This window comes from Ambystoma mexicanum, chromosome 7p, assembly GCF_040938575.1.
Source record: "Ambystoma mexicanum isolate Mex_15411 chromosome 7p, UKY_AmexF1_1, whole genome shotgun sequence".
Classification (NCBI taxonomy): domain Eukaryota; kingdom Metazoa; phylum Chordata; class Amphibia; order Caudata; family Ambystomatidae; genus Ambystoma; species Ambystoma mexicanum.
The window spans coordinates 264,985,860-265,002,192 of NC_090939.1; positions in this window are offsets into that span (position 1 = coordinate 264,985,860).

Here is a 16,333-nt window from a genome sequence, read left to right on the forward strand (position 1 = left end):
CTCCTGCCGCTTCTGAATTGCCCTGATCCCCTCTTGGCTGGTCGGGACAGTGGTGGATGTGTGAGGGGTTTCCAACATGGTTTGTTCCTCATGCACACTTGGTGTGGGGGTGAAACTGCCGGGCCATGAATCCCCAGGAGACAGCCCATGCATGCTGCTGTTGTGCAAGCTGCATGGGGAGAGTTGTGGTGAATGCAGGGAGCCTGTTGCGGTAGTTGCACCATGCGGCAGAACACCTGCCTCATCGTCTGACACGGCTGCTGTGGCAGCTGTCTCCCCCACTGTGCTGCTGGCAGCCGATGCAGTGCCTTCTGCCACTGGCTCCTGTGTGCTGGTGGCTGGTGTGGGTGCTGTGTGTCATGATGCCCGCTCCCGGGGAGCCGGTTCAAGCCCTGCATCCCCGAAAGTGGACATCCAGTCCCCAAGGAAGGACCCAGCAACCCCATATAGGGGCCCTTTGGACAGTGTCCTGGCGCCTATGGCGCCAGGCTCATAAAAGACATCAGTCCTGGCGCCATAGGCGCCAGGCTCATTATGGGAGTGCTTGGGTGCACTTACCTGATGCAGACCATGCTGCAGGATCCCGGCCTCCTTGAGGCCTGAAAGGAACTACTTTACCTGTGGGACTAATTTACCATCCGGGCGTGGTCGGGGAAGGATACATACCTGATTGGAGGAAGGATACATACCTGGAACTTCTTCCAAGGCTATTTAAACCCCACCCGAACAGCCACACTTGCTTCGCGTTGTTCTGCATCTAGCAGCTGGACGCTCACCGTGTCTGCTCCTGCATCCTGACTTCTGCCACGCCTGCCAGCATCCTGGATCACCTGCAAAGGAAGAGAAGAAGAGAACAGAAGAAGGAAAAGTCCTTACCTGCTAAATCCGCATCCCGGAGACATCTCGCCGACAATCCTGAAAAGGAAGACTTTAATTTAAAAGCTCATTGCGTCGATCGCCGCAGCGCCGCATTCCACTCACCTTTATAGGGCGCCTCCATGTTCAGCAGCGATCATCCGGATTCGCAGTCACGCCCCAGCGTCTAGGGAGAAAAAGACCAGAACAAAAGGTAAGAGAGAGAAGGGAATAAGGAAAGCTAAATCTCCATGTTAAGACTTACCTGTTGATTCATTCCCTCTTCATTTCGGGTCTGTGCCGCATCCTGGCATTTCCGGACCCCGGCCCCTAAGGGGAAAAAGAGACATCAGCGTTAATGAGCGAATGAAAAGACATTACCAAAAAACCCTCATTAAAGACTTACCTGATTTCTACAAGGATTTCACCTCTCATCTCGGGTCGGTGCCTGTTCCACGGCATTCCGTACCCCGGCCCCTATGGGGAAAAAGACACTAGCATTAGTACATGAATGCATGGACACAACGGGAACCTCTTATCAAAAAACTTACCTGGAAGCCAAGCAAGTTTGGTTCTCACCAATCCGAAAATCCAGTGAAGTAACTGGATATCAACGCACCCCTGCATCAGAAGCAGGATGGAGAGCTCATCCTTCCAGACCCTAAGGTGAGACGCTACAAGAAATCACAGAAGGGTTTCGAGGAGGGTGAGAGGGGAAAGTGGGAGGCCGATTGCATTACCCCGCAGACAGTTAATCCCCTATTTTCGCCTACAGAAGGATACTTCTGCGAGCCGGGCAAGCCAGATTTGGGGGCCCAGTCCAGTCCGTCTTCCGAACCCTGCGCATCACCTTAGAAGAGGTCACAGCAGCGCGAACCAGGCCAGCGCCTCCGTGGGAGTCAGGTGAGCGTAACAGAACGCGAAGCCTTCCTACAAATTCCCACCCAGGCGCTATGGAAAGTTCTGAGGCTGATCAGTTGGCCCAATTACTGGGGGAATTACGGGCCGAAGTACATGCCGCTCGTCAAGAGACTAATGCCCTCAGGAGGGAATTAATAATATCAAAGGAAAGAACTGATGACCTGGCCAGACAGCTATTGCAAGGTCAAGCTGGGCAAACTTCTCTACCCAGTTCTGGAGGGAACCCCGCTCCTGTGGTTTCCAGTAACCCTGTGCAGATTAATCTACCTGGAAAAATGCCGCTTGCCCCACCCGAACGCTTTGCTGGGGACCCCAAACGATTCGCCGTATTCATGAATCAGTGTCGTTTGCACTTCCTATGCAGACCTGGGGCCTTCCCTAATGATCAGACCAAGGTAGCCTTTGTACTGTCATATCTCAGCGGCTGCGCTGCCGATTGGTCAGTTCCACTGGTTACTCAAGATGACCCAATTCTCTGTGATTTTCAAAGGTTTCAAGCAAGCATGGAAAGGTTATTTGCTCGACACTCTCAGGGGCAGGCTCTGGATGACGAACTTCTATCCCTGCGACAGGGCAATCAGGACCTCCTATCCTATATTGCAACCTTTAATAGACTAATTGTGGAAACGGGATGGCCAGATGATAAAAGAGTCACGTTGTTTTATCGAGGCCTTCGCAGAGAACTTAAAGATGTCTTGGCCCAAGTTGTAAATCCGCCCCAAGAATGCACAGAGTATATAGACTTAGTGGTCCAATTGGATCACAGACTTCAGAACAGAAAAGCAGATCGGTCCAGGTTTGAGACCCGGGTGTGGGTCAAGACCCATGCTAATCCCAAGGGAGTTGATGTCTCTGAGCATATGCAAATTGGAGGGGTTAAAGGACCCTTAACTCTAAAGGAACGTGAAAGGAGGCGGCAGTTAAAATTATGTCTTTATTGTGGGAATTCTGGACACTTTCTACGAGATTGCCCGGCAAAACCGCCATGAAAGGCGGTAGGAGCCGCTGATAAAAACCATGAAGACTCTATTTCGGGAAACGACTCCGCCCGACAAGTGTAGGGCTCCGCTTGCCGAGCTTGAAAACTAACTCTCAGACCTCGCATTTCATTGTGCCAATGGTTCTCGTAGCAGTGACTGCTAATAGCGGACATGACTTGGATGGCGGTGGAGCTATTTGCGCTTTGTGCTATGCCGGTAAGGGAGATTTTTCGCCCTTTTACAGCATGGCGGTGGGGTCATTACCGGCATAAGCGGTTACATGCAATAAAGGCATACATCGATAGTGGGGCTATTGGAAACTATGTGGATCGTGAATTGGTCTCTAGGATTAGCCTCCCTCTCCGTCCTAAAACCAGCAAAGATGTCATCACCACAATCGATGGAACTGAAATTGCCTCTGGACCGGTAACACATTCCACTACTGAGGTGACTCTTATTGGTCCCGACGGCCATCGGGAGAGTGTTGTGTTTGATGTAATCAAGGCTCCACAGTTTCAGGTTATTCTTGGAATCCCTTGGTTAGAGTCACATAATCCTCAAATTGATTGGCGAGCTAAGAGAATAACCTTCCCGGATTGTACACAAACCTGCTACCCAGAAAACCTGAAGATTAATCTAGCATCTGTAACCTCTGCCTCCATGCAACTACCTCTGGAATACCAAGACTTTCAGGACGTCTTCCAAAAGGAACAGGCCAACACGTTACCTCCTCACAGATCGTACGATTGCCAAATCGATCTGTTGCCCGGTGCACAACCCCCTTGTAGCAGGATTTATGCCCTTACCGAACCTGAGAATCTGCATTTGAGACAATATTTGGATCAATACCTAGCTAATGGTTTTATTCGCCCGTCAAAGTCCCCGGAATCCTCGGCTTTGTTCTTCGTGCCCAAAAAAGAAGGCGACCTTAGAACTTTTATCGATTACCGCGCATTGAACCAGATAACGGTTAAAAACCGTTATCCTCTGCCTCTGATCCCTGAACTCCTTGACCAGGTGAAGGACGCTTGCATATACACCAAGTTAGATCTCCGGGGGGCTTATCTTCTGGTACGAGTTAAAGAAGGCGACGAATGGAAAACTGCCTTCCGTACTAAATACGGATTATTCGAGTACCAGGTGATGCCTTTCGGATTGTGTAACGCACCGGCTGCCTTCCAATACTTCATGAATGATGTCCTTCGGGAACTCATCGATGTTTGTGTTGTCGTATATATCGATGACATTCTGGTGTACTCCTCTTCAGAATCTGATCACAGAAAACATGTCAGGGCAGTACTTGAAAAACTTCACCAACACAAACTATTTGCTAAATTGGAGAAATGTGTTTTCCATACCACAGAAGTCGAGTTTCTAGGTTTCATCCTGACACCCAAAGGAGTCCGAATGGACTCAAGAAAAGTGGATGCCATCCTCAAATGGCCATCACCTAGCTCTGTAAAAGGGGTTCAAAGCATGCTCGGCTTTGCCAATTTCTATCGCAGGTTTATCCCGGAATTTTCACGCATGGTACAACCCATTACTGCACTCTTGAGGAAAAATAAACGTTTCGAATGGTCTGAAGAAGCCGAGCAGGCCTTTCAGGATTTAAAAGCTAAGTTTACCTCCGCACCTATATTGAAACACCCGCGTCCAGATCTCCCTTATGTCGTCGAGACTGACGCATCCAGCCTACCCATGGGAGCTGTCCTGTCCCAAAGAGATCCCGAAACCAACCAACTACATCCCGTAGCATTTTGGTCCAGAAAATTCTCGGCACCCGAGGTTAATTATGCAATCACGGACAAAGAACTGTTAGCCATTAAGTCCGCTTTTAAAGCCTGGCGGCATTATCTGCTTGGCGCTCGACATACCATCACAGTGATCACTGATCACCGGAATTGACAGTATTTGAAAACCGCCAAGGCTCAGTCATCACGGCAGCTCCGATGGGCTTTGGTTTTCGCTGAATTTGATTTCGTGATTTACTATCGACCTGGCTGCAAGAATGGCAAAGCCGACGCCTTATCCCGAATTGGAATGGGAAAATCTGATACAAACTCAGAACCAGTACCAATAATTCCCGAACAGAGGATTCTAGGCAGGGCTTTGTTACAGACGCTTGAAGACATCCAAGCCAGAGTGAAACAACTCCTGGACCCTACAACCTTACAGGAATGGATACAAAAGGGATCAGACTTTACCATAGATAATGGTTTACCCTATTTCCAAGGACGCTTATTCCTGCCACATAAGGAATTACACGAACTAGTTATTTCCGGTTATCATGATACATTAATAGAGGGACACCCCGGTATTGCCAAGACAGAGGAAAAGGTGAAACGCCAATTTTGGTGGCCCTCTTGGCGAAAAGATGTTAAATCTTTTGTGATGTCCTGTGGTGTTTGCGCCCAAAATAAAAGTCAAAAGAAAAGACCAGCCGGTCTCCTTCAACCTCTAGACATACCACCAGCACCCTGGCACACCCTATCAATGGATTTTATTACGGACCTGCCTCCTTGTTCGGGGTACAATACTATTCTGGTAATTGTGGATTTGTTTTCCAAAATGGCCCACTTTATTCCTTTGAAAGGTTTACCTTCAGCTTCTGTCCTAGCCTAAGAATTCCTCGAAAATATTGTTCGGCTACATGGATTCCCATCTATACTAATTTCTGACCGGGGAAGCCAATTCATTTCCCACTTCTGGCACAAATGTTGTCAAATGGCGCAGATCGACGTAAGATTATCGACCAGTCACCACCCCCAGACCGATGGTCAGACCGAGAGGACAAATCAGACCCTTGAACAGTACTTACGGTGTAAGTTACAGCAATCTGAAAGCAACTGGAAAGACATTCTTTGGATAGCCGAATACGCATATAATAATTCGGTACACTCTGGAACTGGCCACAGTCCTTTTTATACTTTGTTTGGGCATCACCCTCGAACCTCAAACCTTGACTCACCTCAGAACCTCGGAATGCCTGCAGTAGAACATCTGCATTCTACAATTACCCAAGCCTTCAAAGAGGCAACTACGCATTTACAACAAGCCAAGAGAAAATACAAGGAGAATGCTGATCTACATCGGAGTGAAGCACCTCCGTATCAGATTGGGGATCAAGTGTGGTTAGCTACCAGACATTTACCACTCAAAAAGCTTCGAACTTTTAACCCAAAATATCTGGGACCTTATTCTATTATGGCAATAATTAACCCAGTGGCTGTTAAACTTGATTTACCAGCTAGTATGCGAATTCACCCTGTTTTTCATGTGTCACTTCTGAAACCAGTGGTACCCGGAACCTGACTACTCAAACCTCCAAAACCTATTCTAATAGATGGGGAGCCCGAATTCGAAGTGAAGAACATTTTAGACTCAAAAATGTTTAGGTCAAAACTGTTCTACCTAATTGATTGGAAGGGGTACGGACCTCAGGAGAGGTCGTGGGAACCCAGCGACCATGTGCATGCACCTCGATTAGTCAGGAAATTCCACCGACTCTTCCCAGACAAACCAAAACCCCCGGAGGGAACAACCTTGGGAGGGGCCTTGGGGGGGAGTGCTGTCATGATGCCCGCTCCCGGGGAGCCGGTTCAAGCCCTGCGTCCCCGAAAGCGGACATCCAGTCCCCAAGGAAGGACCCAGCAACCCCATATAGGGGCCCTTTGGACAGTGTCCTGGCGCCTATGGCGCCAGGCTCATAAAAGACATCAGTCCTGGCGCCATAGGCGCCAGGCTCATTATGGGAGTGCTTGGGTGCACTTACCTGATGCAGACCATGCTGCAGGATCCCAGCCTCCTTGAGGCCTGAAAGGAACTACTTTACCTGTGGGACTAATTACCATCCGGGCGTGGTCGGGGAAGGATACATACCTGATTGGAGGAAGGATACATACCTGGAACTTCTTCCAAGGCTATTTAAACCCCACCCGAACAGCCACACGTGCTTCGCGTTGTTCTGCATCTAGCAGCTGGACGCTCACCGTGTCTGCTCCTGCATCCTGACTTCTGCCACGCCTGCCAGCATCCTGGATCACCTGCAAAGGAAGAGAAGAAGAGAACAGAAGAAGGAAAAGTCCTTACCTGCTAAATCCGCATCCCGGAGACATCTCGCCGACAATCCTGAAAAGGAAGACTTTAATTTAAAAGCTCATCGCGTCGATCGTCGCAGCGCCGCATTCCACTCACCTTTACAGGGCGCCTCCATGTTCAGCAGCGATCATCCAGATTCGCAGTCACGCCCCAGCGTCTAGGGAGAAAAAGACCAGAACAAAAGGTGAGAGAGAGAAGGGAATAAGGAAAGCTAAATCTCCATGTTAAGACTTACCTGTTGATTCATTCCCTCTTCATTTCGGGTCCGTGCCGCATCCTGGCATTTCCGGACCCCGGCCCCTAAGGGGAAAAAGAGACATCAGCGTTAATGAGCGAATTAAAAGACATTACCAAAAAACGCTCATTAAAGACTTACCTGATTTCTACAAGGATTTCACCTCTCATCTCGGGTCGGTTCCTGTTCCCCGGCATTCCGTACCCCGGCCCCTATGGGGAAAAAGACACTAGCATTAGTACATTAATGCATGGACACAAGGGGAACCTCTTATCAAAAAACTTACCTGGAAGCCAAGCAAGTTTGGTCCTCACCAATCCGAAAATCCAGTGAAGTAACTGGATATCAACGCACCCCTGCATCAGAAGCAGGATGGAGAGCTCATCCTTCCAGACCCTAAGGTGAGACGCTACGAGAAATCACAGAAGGGTTTCGAGAAGGGTGAGAGGGGAAAGTGGGAGGCCGATTGCATTACCCCGCAGACAGTTAATCCCCTATTTTCGCCTACAGAAGGATACTTCTGCGAGCCAGGCAAGCCAGATTTGGGGGCCCGGTCCAGTCCGTCTTCCGAACCCTGCGCATCACCTTAGAAGAGGTCACAGCAGCGCGAACCAGGCCAGCGCCTCCGTGTGAGTCAGGTGAGCGTAACACTGTGGTGGGGGCCATAGTGCACATTGGTGCTGTGGCATCTGGGGTTTTCTTGCCCTTCCGCAGTAGTGCAGGTTGGCATCTTCCCCTTGATGTTGAGGGGCGGTGTTCTCCCTCCATGCCCCTGGCCTTCTTTTGTGGTGTTGCATCATCCTCCCTAGTGTCCTGGTCATCGCTGTCTGAATGCGTGCCTGTGGGGGACCAATAGAGGGAGAGGGTTAGTGATGGGTTTATAGGCATCAGGCATGCATTGGGGTGGCTGCATTCATATGGAATAGCAGTTGATTGACATTGGGGTAGTGACATACGGGTTGCTTGGCTTTTGGGTGGGTGATGCATGGAAGTGTCTGGGTTGAAACATATATGTGGTGCATCATGCATGTGGACAAGATGGTGCTGTGCACTGCCTGTAGGCAGTCTTGTATATATGTGTCTGGTGGACCCTGCTCTACATCATTGCACTGTCAGTTCAGGTGGACATCATTATGTTGGTATTTGCATTGTTTCATTTGGGACACCTACCTGCATCAGCTGATGACGGGGCTCCTCGCTCCATGTCCCCCACTCCCTCAATTGCCTCCATCCCTATGGTGCTTGCGCAGATCTCCTCTCAGGGTTGCAACTTGATGGGGGAGTCCACACCTCCGCCTGTCGCCATCCCCAGCTTGCGGTTGGCGGAGAGGATGCTCCACACGTGTAAACGCAGATCGTCCCAGCGCTTCCGGATGTCTTTCGGAGTGCGCGGTGTGGTGCCAACTGCACTTACTTTCTGTGCAACCTCCGCCCATATCTGCTTCTTCCGCTGCACTGCAGGGCGGGACATGTCGGAGGAGAAGACGACATCCGCATGTTCTTGCAGCGTCTCGGCCAGCATGGTCAACTCCTCTTGGGAGAAGCGCTCCTTGCGCAAGCGCTCTGCACTTTTTTTGAGTGTTTTGGGCATGGTAAGATGCAGCAGGTAGTGGTGGAGGTGTGGTAGAGGTGTGGTGGTCAGATGGCTCCTGGTTGTGGAGAATGGCAATGGATTGTGTTTTTAAAGATGGCCGCCGTGCTCTTTCCCGTTCCTGTGCGATGACGCTACTTCCGGTTCCACTTATTAGCAGTGACCGCTAATAGCGGACATGACTTGGATGGCGGTGGAGCTATTTGCGCTTCGTGCTATGCCGGTAAGGGTGATTTTTCGCCCTTTTACAGCATGGCGGTGGGGTCATTACCGGCATGGCGCAAAGCTCGTGCTCGCGAAGTCGTAATAGGCCGCTTTTAGCGGTCTATTACCAGCACGGACATGGTAGTTGCTCCATGCCGGTAATGACAGGTACTTACCGCCAACCTCGAAATGAGGCCCTGTGGGTGTTAAATCTGTTTTGCAGAATATTTTTTCATTTAGTTTTGTCCATCTGAAACGTTTGAGCACGCATGGTGGCCGCACTCAGAAGCACCACCAAGGGGTGTCCAAGGGGGGCCATGGCAACCCTTATAAAAACGCTGCCTCCCCCCACCGGCCCACCTGCCTCTTGCCTCTTATAGTCGAATTGGTGTGCCACCCCAGTGACCTCACAGACTATATTTCATTTTGTGATAGATTTTTCATTTTGCTTTGGTATTTCCAGGCCCGTTGCGCATAAAGCTAAGTAGTTGTGTGCCAACAATCTCACAAATGAAAGTAGACACTTCTGAAATGTCATGAGCTGAACAGTGCAGCACATTTTTGCAGCAATCATTTTAAAACATTGATGAAACGTGGCCAAGTTTGGAATTAATTTTTGCAGCAATCATTTTAAAACATTGATGAAACGTGGCCAAGTTTGGGATGAGTGTTTGGATTTGCCAAGATCAGTTGCATGCCAAATGTGATGACGTTTTAATGGGCACCAACAAAAGTTACCTAGGAAAACATAGGTGCATTTCCTATGTAATGCTCGATGTAACCTTAATTATATTGCATGTATAACGTGGCTGGTAAATCCATAACTAATCACTGTGACGTGGAGAGTAGTGAAGATTACCTGTAAGTAATGAGAGCATTACTACTGCTGTGGCAGTGATGTGCTTTATTACACTGCAGTCCTATTTCATTGGTTTTATCACACAGTTCGGACCGGATCTACAGTAATATGGTAAAATTTTATGTTTTTAACACGGACAGTGATGCATTGGCTATTTTCCCAACAAACCTTTCTGCAGTTTTTTTTTGTTTTTGTTGTGGGCCGTATTCTTCCATACAGAACTCTCTACTTCCCCTTAATAAGAAAAAATGTTAAGAAAACCAAACCGAGCAAACCAGTTAAACAATTTCTTTTGGATGTCAAGAAGGCCCTGCCGACCACTCTGGAGGGTAGACAGCCATCGCGGCCTTCCGTGAGTTCATGGAATGTTCTCCCATTGCCTGATTGTGCACAAACTCCTTCCTTCTGCCTTGCTCCCACTCCACTCCCCTGCCTTGTGCTTCCTGGGTGGTGAGCGAGCTGTGATGTCTTGAATACCAATAGTGAGCGTGAACATATGTGAACCGTCCTTAATCCTTCTAATCTCCCTTCAAAAACCTTTCTCGAAGTATAGGCAACATCCAGACTTTTTTTTCAAAAAGAAAAGGCTACTGAGCATTTTAATGACAAGTAATCTTTGCGATGGGGGAGGGGGCAGGGAGCCAGGGGCTGCCACAGCTGGAGCTGGAGTTTATGAACTGCAGCAGGTAGGGGGAACTGCTGTATTACCTCATGTAATCTCCACCATTCAGGGTCAGATTAGGCCTGAATGTGAAACGAAAGAGACGTCTCTTCTAACCAGAGGGCTTTGTCCCCACAGCAGCCATTAAGCAGTAATTAGTTGTGACATAGAATTACCAGGCCTACAATGGTAACGGGGGCCTGTCAAGGCCTTTGAAACTGATTAGAGGATTTGAATGGAAACTTCTGGCAGTTTTGAAAATCAGGTTAAATGCAATGTTATGCGTTTCTTGTTTTCTTGTTAGTGTGAGGTTGGACCCAGAATTCGAACCAATAGTACAGAGTTAGGCATGTTTGTGCCATGCAGCATTTACAGCAATGCAGGTTTAGGTAACAGCTTTCTTTTTGATCTCATTAGCAGCGATATCGTCAGGGTGCCTTCGCAGTTGCAATCTCACCATTGCCCACAAAGGAAAACGAGAGCTAATGAAATCATTCACCTCCAGGGTAAGGCCTCGTCCGTCCATGCGGTGAATGAAATAGCCAGGAGCAAAGCCGCCCGTGGCATATGCACACAAGCCTCATTAACGAGCACGCCTTATTAACGCGAAAGGAAATGCACATTTCACAATGTGCACATCAAGAAAAAAAACATATGGGCTGCGTACGGCGCCATTTTTAAAAAAAATCCTGTGTCAGTGTTGAATCGGTCGACCAAGAAGACCCGTCAATGTATAATAGCAGGCAAACTGGTCTGGCGTGTTCCTTCTACGCTATTTTTATGTCAAAACAGTTGCTGAGAAATTTTGCAAATTTTTGCAATGATAATATGACCTGCCAACACGAGTTCACACTTTTCTTAATAGAATCCGGAAATATGTTGCTATTATTTCTTAGTATTGGGTAGTTTTCATCGCCACACGCATGCATGTTAAAATATCGGTATTGGTCGTTTTGACGTAATCTAATGGTTCGCATGAACCATTAGGTCTAAAAATGCTACCACCAAAGGTGCGAACACCAAAAGTTCGATCCTTTGGTGGTAGCATTGTGTAAAAAAAAAACGGGCTGCGGGGGTGTCCCCCGTATCGCCCCACTCACTTTACTTTATAGTATAGTGAGCATGGTTTGCGGGGGACACCCCTGCAGCCTTCCGTTAAAAAAAATAATTAAAAAAAACGGTGGCTGCGGGGTGTCCCCGGTCCCCCAAATCGGCCCGCTCACTATACTTTATAGTATAGTGAGTGGGGGTTGCCGGGGACACCCCCACAGCCTTCTGTTAAAACATTTTTTAAAAAAAAAGAAAAGGACCCTGCGGCGCTGGTTCCCGATCACGGAAGTGAAAGGGAACTGGTGCCGCAGGGACCCAGCGTGCAGAAGAAGGTAAGTGGGGTTTGTTTATGTTGGGGGTGTGGGTGGGTGTGTGTTGAAGGTGTGGGTGGGGGGTGTGTTATGGGTGTGTTGTGGGTCTGTTGTGTGTGTGGGTGTGAGTATGTATGTGTGTTCGCATGAGAAGGGTGCAAACTTTTGTTAGTTCGCACCTTTCTCATGCGAACGTTCGAGCCGCGGCAAATTCAGCCACGGTCGGATCACTTAGAACCAAAATATCGGCTTTGCGATGGCATATTTATTTGCCACTTCTTGTCTTCTATCCATTAATTCATATCTTCTATGCATAAATGTAATGCATACTCTGGTCTCCAGAGCCATATTTCCCTCGAGACTCCTGTGCACCTTATGGGGGCATTGAGACGAAGCACAGGTATGAGTGCGTGGGCTTGTTTTGCCCCCATGTTTGTGTTTATCCATATTTAATCATTTGGGTGCTTATTTAACTTCCGTCCATGCCCTCCAAAAGGTGTGAAAACTCTGCTACGTGGGGAGTTCTTATATGCACTGATCCCTACTTTTGCAAGGCACTTTGTGTCGTGTATGTTATTTCCAACAAACGGAAGCTCGCTACAAAACACACTTTTCAAAAATGGCACCGATAACATTTACACTTCACCGATGTCATTTTGAACTATAATCAACCCCAAACATCTCTGGGCAGTGTTTATTTTTAGTTCAAAACGCTTAATTGTATTTTCAACAGAGATAACAGTAGACACTACATATCCAATGCCAAAAACCTCACAGATGGAGACAATGCCTGCTTCCGAGGTCAGCGGTAACCCGGAGGCGTGGGAAGTCAGGCGGCAGATTCGGTAACCCCCATTCCCGTGGAGTCCGATAGGACTCCACGGGAATGGGGAGACAGAAGCACCAGCACTGTTGCGAACAGTGCTGCCATGAAAAGTCTGCTTGCATGGGCCGTTGCGCCTGGCAGGTCTGATCCTGCTGGGCGCAACAGCCCCTGCAGGCAGACTAGTAGTGTGGCGGTCTGAAAACAAAGGTGCCAGTAAGCTTACCAGAACCCTTGTTTCCGGACTGCCACACTCGGAATGAGGCCCAATAGTATGGTGTCAAAGTAAAAAAAGATATGTTACGTAAGTAAAGGACAAGGCTGCAGGTACGCAGAGGTAGCCACAAAAAAGGAACACCTTAACAATAATCAGTTGACCAAAGAGAGACTATTACACGATGGTCAAAGTGTTCGAAAATAAGTATTTGAACTATCTTCCGTGCTCGCCTGCCCCCGCTTTACATAAAGCGCATCACCACACCTTCACCCACGCACAATTCAAACCCCCAAAGGAACGCACCTGCCATTTGAAAGTATGTTCAGTGCAGTGCACTAAAGCGCAAGTTTAAACATCTTTCAACACTTTTATTTTAAATCAAAACCATTCCGGAATGGTTTCTTTTTAAAATAAAAGTATAGGAACGGTATGAAATTAAAAAAACTAGAGTAGCACCGCTCCCAACCACTCCCGTGTACTTCAACCACTGCTATTAGATAGTATCAGTTAAGTCAATCAAAATACATTATTTAATACAGATAAAGTGTGATGTAATTTACAAAATCATTCAAGATACTGGTTATATGCGCTCCAGTGTGTACCAAGAAAAGAAGGTACAATTAAATCTCTGACTGTAATGTTACTACTGAAAGGAGGCTGGAAGAAAGAGAGAGGTGAGAGGAAAGAAAGAGAGAAAGGAGGATTAAAAAGGAAGGAAGGAAGGAAGAAGGAACCCATCCTGTGTGAACTACATTAAGGTTCAGCTACTGACGCTAGTAGGTTCTTCTTCAGTGAAGGTGTGTGTCTTTTTCAAATCAGGGCTAGTGGCAAAGATGAATCTCAATTCAAAAAGGTTTCAATTGGGTGTAACACACAGTCATGGGTTAAATCCCCCTCCTAGTCTGCTGAAGTCCGCTACCGTCTGGATCACACTTTGCCACTAGCCCTGATTTGAAAAAGACACTGGTGTGTCGAAACACGTGTCATCTGTAAAGGGCATTTTTCGATTTAATACAATAAATCAACCTACCCAAATACTCAGTGTGGTGCTCATTTGAGGTGTGGAAAAGCCTTTTGAAACTATCATTTTAATTGTGTCTAATCTTCCCCACCAGGATAGGCACAGGGGCGACCAGTTATCTGTTTTTTAAAATCGTTTTTAATATGGAGTTTTGGGTTTTAGTAATGGTTGTATCGATATTAGGAGAAGATTAAATCCCTAGATATTTAATGTGATTTGTTTTCCAGCATAATCCCAGATCATCAACGTCTCTTTTAATACATGAAACCGAAAGAGGTAGGAGCTCAGTTTTATCTTTATTAAGTTTATACCCTGAGACTTTTCCGTAGTTTTCAATATGATCTATAGTTTTCCTTACAGTGATAGTAGGGTTGGAGAGGAATACAATTATATTGTCTGCATAAACTGTGAGTTTAATACCGGGATTATGAGCTTGAATTCCCTTAATAGTTGAGTCCTTTCTGATTAGTTCTAGTAAAGGTTCAAGTGCAAGGACATAGAGAAGCGGGGATAGCGGATAACCTTGTCTGGTGCCTTTGTTTAGGGGAAATAAAGGGGAAATTGTGTTCTTGACTGTTATGGAGGCTTTAGGAGAATGGTATTAGCAAATTATAAGGTTATTGAAGGAGTCGCTAAAACCATGCTTACTTATGATTTAAACATAAAATCATGCTTTAAACAATCAAAAGCTTTCTCTGCATCTAATGCCATTAAAAGCCTGGGTTCAATGGTCGGGTTAGCAAGCGAGAGAATTTCAGTGACAAGTCTAGTATTTGCATTGGTATGTCCACCCTTATAAAAACCCACTTGGTTTTTTCCTTTATCAGAAAAGGAAGTGGTTTTTCTAATTTAGAGGCAAGGATTTTGGCAAATATTTTCCAATCAACGTTGATTAACGATATGGGCCTGTAGCTTTTGAGGTTTGCAGGGTCTTTATTGTTTTTTGGCAATACAATAATGTTGGCTTCCCTGGAAGTACCCGAGGGCAGGGATTTATAGCGAAGGTGGTCACAAAGGCTAAGTAGATTAGGTATTAACATATTTGTAAAGGTTTGATAGAATTCTATGGGGAGACCATCTGGACCAGGTGATTTCCTTTTTTTGATAGAGGAGATGATTGCATTCACTATTTCTGGCTTAGTGATTGGAGAGTCTATGCCGAGCAGAAGATTTTTGTTTAGTTTCCTTTTTTGAATGTTTACAAAGAATAAATCTATTTCTGATTGGATGTTCAGGTTTGAAGAATTTTCAGATGAGTACAGTGCATGGTAGTAGTCTGCGAAAAACGGAGCAATTTCCAAGTCTGTGCGCATGTTTTTCCACTCTGATTCCTAATGGATAAAATGTTTGATTTCTCTTTTTTACCTTTCAAGTAACTAGCCAAGAGGCTGCCTGCTTTATTTGAGCCACCATGGTATTTTGCCTTAGCGTTATGTTAGCCGATGCAGCAGATTTATTTATTGAAATAGAATTTTGATTTCACCAGACATTTTTGGGTAGAGTCTGAATTGTCCAGCTGGAACTGTTTTTGTAGCTGTTTGATATTTGAGAGTGAATCCTGTAAATCTTTCTCATAGTTCCTTTTTTCAATGCTACCTTACTAATAATTTCTCCTCTCAAAGTCGCTTTGAAGGACTCCCATGTTATTTCTATATTAGTTAGATCAGGTTTATTAAATGAGAAAAACTCCTTGCAGAATTCAGCCTTTTCTTTGGTGAATGTTGTATGTTTAAGAAGTGCTGTGTTTAAGTGCCATCTTTTATTTTGGTTTTAGTTGAAGTTGATATCTAATACAATTAAGGCGGGTGCATGGTCGTAGAGGACAATCGTTCCTATTTTGGTATCGACTATTTTATTCCTAATGCGGGGGCCCACAAGAAAGTAATTGATTCTAGAGTATGATTGGTGGGTATTAGAGAAGAATGTGTAATCCATCTTGTCTGGATTCCATATCTCCAAATGTTAGAAAGATGGAATTTCTCTACCATTTTTAGAAGAGTAATTTTGAGATGGATATGGTTATAGGTCTAAAGTTATTCAAGGCAAGAAATGTGTTTTTAACAAACACATGATATATTAGCAATGTTATCTTCAACAAATATATTAATATTATGTTTAACATGTACAGAGGGGTTGTACGAAATAGCACCAACTCATACTGTGATTCATGTTAGACGACAGCGAGACATTGTGGAACACCTAACCATTTGTGCAGTCAGTCTTCAATACTATGAGAATGATGTGATTTCAATGTAAAAGTAACATAAAGCAAGATGTGGTAAGAGACATTTTGAGAATGTGAGCCATGGGCAGGCACCAATGGACAGACAGTATCCTACACGTAGGCACATAGAGTACTACACAAACGTTACATGCATGAACTGGTTAGTGGGTTCTTAGCCACATAGAGTTTTACACAAACGTTACAAGAACAAACCCATGAGAGGAGCTAAAATTAAAATTAAATTCATTCTGAGAAGGGGGCCTGAGGCCGCTATCACTGATTA